The sequence below is a fragment of the Petaurus breviceps genome, unplaced genomic scaffold (assembly GCF_028583685.1).
Source record: "Petaurus breviceps papuanus isolate PSGF00001 unplaced genomic scaffold, PetGlider_PUasm1.0 90977, whole genome shotgun sequence".
Taxonomy (NCBI): domain Eukaryota; kingdom Metazoa; phylum Chordata; class Mammalia; order Diprotodontia; family Petauridae; genus Petaurus; species Petaurus breviceps.
Window position 1 is genome coordinate 35,446,456 of NW_027187391.1, and position 8,474 is coordinate 35,454,929.

The following is an 8,474-nucleotide window of genomic DNA, read 5'->3' on the forward strand; positions in this document are numbered from 1 at the left end:
TATTCAATAAGCAAATCACTGGGGAAGAACAGGATGACGCGCTCACTGCTGAAGCTCTGATTGGATGCAGCTCGGAGCACGGCGTGTGTTTCACGGGGGAGGGAGGATGGTGCATACAGAGGATACCGTAATGTAGCGTGTAGCACAGGGGATCTCAATAGGGCTTATTTTCGGGGGAGGGCTTATTTTAGAGGAATCTTACACAGTAAGGGGAGGGCTTATTTTTGGGATAGGTCTTATTATCGGGGAAACATGGTAGAAAGTCAGAGGGGTGATGGGGGAGAATATAAGAGCACATTGGGGGAAGGGATATTCAGTAGAATTACTATGTTGGGGTGGGTGCTGGGGAAAGACGAGGAAAAAACTTGTAACTCAAAATCTTGTGGAAATTAATGTTGAAAACTCAAAATAAACAAATTAGAATTAAAAAAATAAATTGATTATTGATCAATTAATAATGCTTGTTTGCTATATTTAGTGTTTTAGGATGATTTGAAAAAGGAAAAGGGTCTTGGGTCATCTCCTGTATTCTTAATGTAAAAACTGATAACTTGTAAGTAAAGGCAAAATTTCAAAATGAAGCATTCTTTTTATTTGATCAACAAACATTTACTGAGGACCCATTATGTGACATACAAGATGCTTTAGTATTGATGTTAAAATAATTTAAAAAAATAATTTTTGACCTTAAGGACCTTATATTCTATTTTGGGAAAATAATAGCAATACATATAGGCAATTACAACATGTTTACAAAGTAAATATAAGATAACTTTTAGATTGGCAGAGTAGGAAGAATATTAGCAACTGGATGTATTACACTGGGTACAGTAAAGGAGTACCTGAGCTGAGCCTGGAAGGAGAAAATAAGAGTGTATTTCCCAGAGCACAAGAAAACACATGGGAAGAGAAGGAACAAGGATTTATTAAAAGCCTACTATATGACAGACACCATGCAAAGGGTTTTTACAAATATCTTGTTTAATCCTTAAAACAACCCTGGGAGGTGAATGCTATTATTATCCTTATTTTCCTATTGAAGAAATTGAGGTACACAGAGCTTAAGTGACTTGCCCAGGGTCACATAGTACGTGCTGGAGTCTGGGTTTCAGCCTAGGTCATTCCTGGCTCTAGATCCAGTCTTCTATTCATTATGCCACAAAGATATCTCTAGAAATGGAGGAAGAAATGTGCACAAGAAACATCACATAGGCCAATTTAACTGAAATTAAAGAAGAGTAATATCCATAAGCTAGGTGGTGCAGTGGATAAAGTTCTGGGCTGTCAGGAAGTTCAAAGTCAGTCTCAGAAACTACCCTAGATATGTGATGTTGGACGAACTACTGTTTCCTCTGAATGAGTGATCCATTGGAAAATGAAATGGCAAACGACCCCAGTGTCTTTGCCAGGAAAATCTCATGTACAGATGTCACTGGGATCATAAAGAGTCTAACATGATTGAACAACTGAATAGTCTAATAAATCTAACAAGTCTGCAAAAGTCATCTGAAACCAGATTTTGAGGAGTTTAAAAAAACAAATTGGCTTTGAATTCTGTTTCAGAACTCACTGGGGGCCAATGGTATTTCTTGAATGGGGGATGATACAGTAGATCTGTGTTATAGCAAAAGTACTTTGTCAACTATATGGGACACAAATTGAAGTGAGGTGGAGAAGAGTGCTTAGGAGGTTATTTTGGATAGTCCAGGTTTATTGCTTGACCAACTAATAGAAAAAGCAAATGGAAGAGTCAAGAATCACACACTTTAGATGTTTTTATAAACTCTGTCTTAGAAGATTCAAGATTCTTGTTCAATGATCAATGGGTAGACAAACTGTATCAAACTTCACAGTCACACTAAAAACAAAACCAGGAGAAAGAATGAGGTTGTATATAAAAAAGAAGCATGACTCATTTGTCTTCCTTAGAGAAGACATTAAAGGAACAGCTAGAGTTGGTTTTATAATGTTCCCCAAAGCAATAAGAAACACCATTTCATGAGACATTTGCTCACCTTTCTTTGCATTGCTCACAATAAGTATTGACAAAAAGATCATCATGAAAATGATTGCCACTTATAAATCAACATCTGTTACAGAGGTTGAAGAGGTAGGGAAAATTTATGAAGAAATCAATTCAGCTATCCAAATTAATTCACCATCTACAATGACACTTGGTGACTTCAATGCAAAGGTGGGAATAGTAAATGATGGTAAAAAAAACAATAGAAGTATAGATCAGAAATAATACTACATGGTAAATGTACTACATACTAAACGTACTACATACTAAATATACTACAAGGTGGCCTCACCCCTATATATTATGAAAGTTTTATTTGAGAAAATAATCTGAAATTATTTAACAACAATTTATTAAGTATCTCAGAAAAGCTAGGTACTTTTCTAGGAGCTTATGGGACACCAGAACTTTCCCTTAAGATACCTATAGTCTGTTAGGAGTGGTGTGGAGGAACATATGCATTGAAAATTAAATACAAAGTAAATACAAATATAATTCTAGGCAAGGGAGGAACTAACAACTTGGGGGAGCAGGACATGATTTCTGTAGGAAATAGCACTTGAATTGTTGGAAATTGAATGGGTTGTAAAAAAATACAAAATTAAATCCTTGCGTTTAAGGTATTTATAGCCTAGCAGAGAGGGTGAGGACACATCTACTGATATAATATATCAGTTATTATAGAGGAGGATATAATAAGTGCTATAGAGTTCAAGATTACTGGGACCATCATAGAGCTTTGGGCCTGAAGGAACCTTTGACAAATGCCTTTAGTTTCCAGACAACAAAAGTGAAACCTAAAGAATTAAAGTGATAGAAGATTAACTTCTGGGATCAAGATGGTGGAGTAAGCAATAAACTTCTGCAACACTCCCATATTCACTTCCAAACAACCATAAAATAGAGCACCCAAACAAATCATGAAACAGGAGAACCAGCAAAAAGATGGGGTAAACCTATCTTATAGCCCATTTGAAGGACTTGGCTGAAAGGGCAGCACAGTCCAGGATCAGAAGCATCCCAGCAAGTTAGCAGCAAGCCCCACCTCAGAAAACCAGCTGGAGATCCTGAGTTCCAGTGTGGTGGAGCAGGTAAATGCCAACACATAGGAACCTCCCCCCACCTCCCATGCCTTAGCATAGCTGGGGAAACTAGCTGCCTGGGCTCTGAGAATCGCCATGTGTGCTTCACTGTAGCCCCAAGTAAACAGGAATTATCCAGTGGCCAGACCTCTGTTTGTGCTACAGCACAGCTCCAGGCAAACAGGTAGGTACTAGCCCTATTTTGTTTCAGCATAGCCCAGGGCAAACAGGCAGTCTTTAGACAACTTAGCTCCACATGTTTCAGTGTAGATCTGGGGAAACACGGAGCCTCCCCTCCACCCCTGGACTTCTGCATATGCCAGATACCACTAAGAGCCCAGCTCAGCACCAGCTCTGCTTACAGGGCCCTAAGACCTTCAGCAGTGGCAGCCAATGCCCACCCCACCCTCTCAGTGCAGTACCAGACAGAAGCATACCCCAGGGAGCCTCAGGGCAATATCAGTACAGCACCAGGTAAAGAGGCAGGACCTGTAGCCACTAGCACAAGAAGCCTGAGACAGTGCCTCTTTCACCCTGGGAGAAGAGCCCAATTTTATTTTTATTAAAAAAAAATTAATTTGTTTATTTTTAGTTTGCAGCATTCATTTCCACAAGATTTTGAGTTACAATTTTTTCTCTCCCTGTCTTTCCCCTACCCCCCATCCCAAAATAGCAAGCCTACTAAATACCCCATTCCCCAAATCTGTTCTCTCTTATATCCTCCCCCTTCAGCTCCTTAACTTTCTAGTAGGACAAGATGGGTTTCTATACCCCAGTACCTATAAATCTTATTTCCTAGATGCATGTACAAAAACAAATTTCTTTTTTCCTTTGTGGAGGGCAATTGGGGTTAAGTGACTTGCACAAGGTCAAATGGCTATTTTTTGTGTTAAGTGTCTCAGGCCAGTTCCAAACCCAGGTCTTCCTGACTCCAGGCCCAGTGCTCTATTCACTGCGCCACCTAGCCACCCCAAAAAACAATTTTTTAAAACATTTGATTTCCAGATTTTTTTTCCCTTCTTCCCTCTTCACTCACCCCCACTGGGAAGATAAGCAATTCAATATAGATTGTACATGTGTAGTTACACAAATCATTTCCATAGCAGTTATATTGTGAAAGACTAACTATATTTCCCTCCATCGTATCCTGTACCCCACTTGTTCTATTTTCTCCTTTTACCCTATACCTTTTAAAAAATATTTGCTTCTAATTATCCTCCCCCCCCCCAATCCCCCCCCCCTTTTTCCCCCCCCCCCCCCACCTTATCCCCTTTCCTCTTATTTTTCTGTAGGGTAAGATACCCAATTGAGTGTGTATGTTATTTTCTCCTTAGGCCAAATTCAATGAGAATCAGGTTGTCTCATTCCCTTTCACCTTCCTGTTCTTCCCCTCCATTGTAACAGTTTTCTCTTGCCTCTTTTATATGAAATAATTTACCCTAATCTATCACTTCCTTTCTTCACCCAATAAATTGCTCTCTCATCTCTTAATTTTATTTTTAGATATCATCCCTTTATATTCAACTCATTCTGTGCTTTCTGCTTATGTATACATGAACATACAAATGTCCATACTCATATATATATATATATATACACATACATCCTCCTATACATACATACATATATATGTATGTATGTATGTATTCACTTGAGCTCTCCTCATACTGAGGAAAGTCTTATGAGTTAAAATTATTGTTTTCCCAAATAGGAATATAAATAGTTCAACTTTAATAAGTTCCTTATGATTTCTTTTTCCTGTTTACCTTCTTACATTTCTCTTGCTTCTTGTATTTGAAAATGAAATTTTCTGTTCAGCTCAGGCTTTTTCATCAAGAATGCTTGAAAGTCCTCTATTTCATTGCATGACCATATTTTCCCATTTCCCGTTATACTCAGTTTTGCTGGGTAGGTAATTCTTGGTTTTAGTACTAGCTCCTTTTACCTCTGGAATATCATATTCCAAGCCCTTTGATCCCACAGTGTAGAAGCTGCCAGATTCTGTGTTATCCTGATTGTGTTTCCACAATACTCAAATTGTTTCTTCCTGACTGCTTGCAGTATTTTCTCCTTGACCTGGGAACTCCAGAATTTGGCTAATATTCCTAGGATTTTTCTTTTGGGGATCTTTTTCAAGAGGTGAATTCTTTAAATTTCTATTTTTGCCCTCTGGTTCTAGAATATCAGGGCAATTTTGCTTGATAATTTCTTGAAAGATGGTGTCTAGACTCTTTTTTTTTATCATGGCTTTAAGGTCATCCAATAATTTCTAAATTATCTCTCCTGGATATATTTTCCAGGTCAGTGATTTTTCCAATGAGGTATTTCACATTGCCTTCTATTTTTTCCTTTGTTTAGATCTGTTTTATAGTATCTTGATTTCTCATAAAGTCATCAGCTTTCAATTGCTCCAATCTAATTTTGAAGGAGTTATTCTCTTTAGTGAATTTTTGAAATTCCTTTTCCATCTGACAAATTCAGCTTTTTAAAGCATTCTTCTTCTCATTGGCTTGTTGGGCCTCTTTTGCCATTTGAGTTAGTCATTTTTTAAGGTGTTATTTTCTTCAGTGTATTTTTGGGTCTCCTTTAGCAGGCTGTTGACTCACTCTTCATAATTTTCTTGCATCAATCTCATTTCTCTTCCCAATTTTTCCTCTGCTTCTCTTACTTAATTTTCAAAATCCTTCTTGAGCTCCTCCATGACCTGTAATCAACTCATACTTTTCTTGGAGGCTTTTGATGGAGGAATTCTGACTTTGCTGTCTTCCTGCTCCATGCCTTAATCCTTTGTGTCCACTAAAAAGGATTCTATTGTCTATTTGTGCTTCTGTTGCTTGCTCATATTGGCAGCCAATTATTTGACTTTTAAGCTCTTTGCCACAGTAGAACTCTGCTTCCAGAATGGAGAGATCTTTGTCCCAAATAGCTGGTGTTTTTGCAGCTGCTGGAGCTATTAGACAGGCGCCTTCTCTACAGCCGCAACATACTCTAGCTCACTCGTCACACACTCCAGGACCACCACCCAAGACCTTGATCTGGATCCAAGCAGGTCAAAGCAAGAGCAATTACCCTGTAAATTGTTGCTTGGTCCCCCTACAATCTGCAGGCCAGGAGCTCCTGAAGCTGCCATATATCAGCAGCTGCAGCCACCACTCCTCCTCCAGCTTCTCGCCCCAGGGGTAGCAGCCAGATTGCTCTCCCCCTGTTCCAACAAAGTTCCACACTGACCTTTTACTTTGTCTTTAGAATTTGTGGATTGAGAAGTCTGGAAACTGCCACAGCTCTGTTGACTTACTCTTGGGAAGTCTGCTCCAGCTGCCACTGGTCAGGGCTGCAGCTCAAGTGGGACTGTGCTTTGCTCCCAGCATGCTGTGATAGACCCTTCCTGACAGCCTTCTAGGCTTCCTTCAGCAGGATATTTGCTTCTCTCTGTCACTTTTTGGGTTCTGTAGCTCTAATGTTTGTTTAGATGTATTTTTTACATGTATTGGAAGAGGTGGAAGCCAAAGCCACGTGTAAGTCCTGTTTCTACACTGTCGTCTTGGCTCCTCCCCAAGAGCTCAATTTTAAAAGAAAGGAAAAAGGCAAAAAAATAAAAATAAACATAAAAAATTCATCAAAAAACAACAACACCAAAAGGAATCTGACCATGGAAAGCTATTATGGTGACAGGGAAGACCAAGATAACCTTAGGAGAGGGCAACATGTCAGAACACCTATGGATAAAACCCCAAAGAAAAAATGGAAAATGGTTTCAGGTTCAGAAAGAATTCAAAGAAGAGCTCAAAAACGGAGAAGAAAAATTGTGAAAAGAATTGAGAGTGATGCAAGAAAATTATGAAAAAAAAGTCAACAGCTTGAAAAACTGCTTAAAAGGTAGAATTGGCCAAGTGGAAAAGGAGATATGAAAATTAACTGAAGAAAACTACTCCTTGAAGAGTACACTTAGTCAAATGGAAAGCAAAGTATGAAAGTTTATTGAGGAAAACAATACCTTAAGAGTTAGAGTTAGACAAATGGAAGTTAATGACTCTGTGAGACATCATGAATCAATCAAACAAAATCAAAAGAATGAAAAAATTAAAGAAAAAGTAAATTATGTCATGGGAAAAAAAAGCTAATCCAGAAAATAGATCCAGGAGAGACAATATCAGTATCATTGGACTACCTGAAAGCCATTATCAAAAGGAGGACCTGGCCAGCATCTTTCTAGAAATTATCAAGTAAAACTGATCCAATATCTTGGAACTAGAAAGCAAAATAGGCATTGAAAGAATACAGCAATCACCTCAGGAAAGAGATCCCAAATTAAAACCCTATGGAACATTATAACCAAATTTCAAAACTATTAGGTAAAGAAAAAAATAAAACACTGCAAGTAGCTAGTAAAAAAAATTCAAATATTGGTGAGTCACAATCAGGATAACACAGGATATGGCAGCTGCAACTCTGAAGGATCAAAGGTCATAGAACATGATATTCTGGAGGGAAAAAAGAAAAAAAAGTGCTAGGATTACAACCATGAATAATTCACCTGACAAAATTAAGCATAATAAATGAAACAAACAAACAAACAAAAAAGCCCAAACCCAGACATTCGACAAAATAGAAGGATTTAAAAACTTCATAAGGACAAAAACAGAGCTAAACAAAAAATTTGACTTCCAATATCAAGACACAAGGGAAGCAAAAACAGGTAAAAAAAAAAAAAGAAAACATAATGGATTAAATAGACCTGTTTACATCCCTACATAAGAAAATGACACTTTTAATTCTTTAAAAACTGTATCACTGACAGTACAGATAGAAGAAATATATATGTAGCCAAAGGGTATAGGTATAAGATGAATTTGAGGAGATGACAAAAAAAGAGATGAGAAAGAAAAGTACAATGGATGCAGGAGGAATGGAGAGGTAGAATGGTGTAAACTTTCTCACATGAAAAGTTGAGAAAGAGCTATTATGGTGGAGGGGAAGATGGGAGGTGGGTGATGGACATGACTTGAACCTTACTCTCATCAGTATTGTCTCAAAGAAGGAATGATTTACACAGTCAGTTGAATATGAAAGTGTATTTTATCCAAGAGGGATGTAAGAGGGGAGGAGATTAAGTAAGGGAGGGGGATTGGCAAAGGGGAGGGCAGATCAGGGGAGGTGGTAGACAGAAGCAAAGCCCTGTTGAGGAAAGGGGTGAAAGGAAAGAGAAAACAAACAGGAGGAAGAATAGGATGGAGGGAAGTACACAGGTAGTAATGATAAATGTGAATGACTTGAACCCTCCCAGAAAAGGAAGCTGATAGCAGAGTGGATCATAAACCAGAATTGTACAATAAGTTGCTTCCAAGAAATACACTTGAAGCAGAGAGACT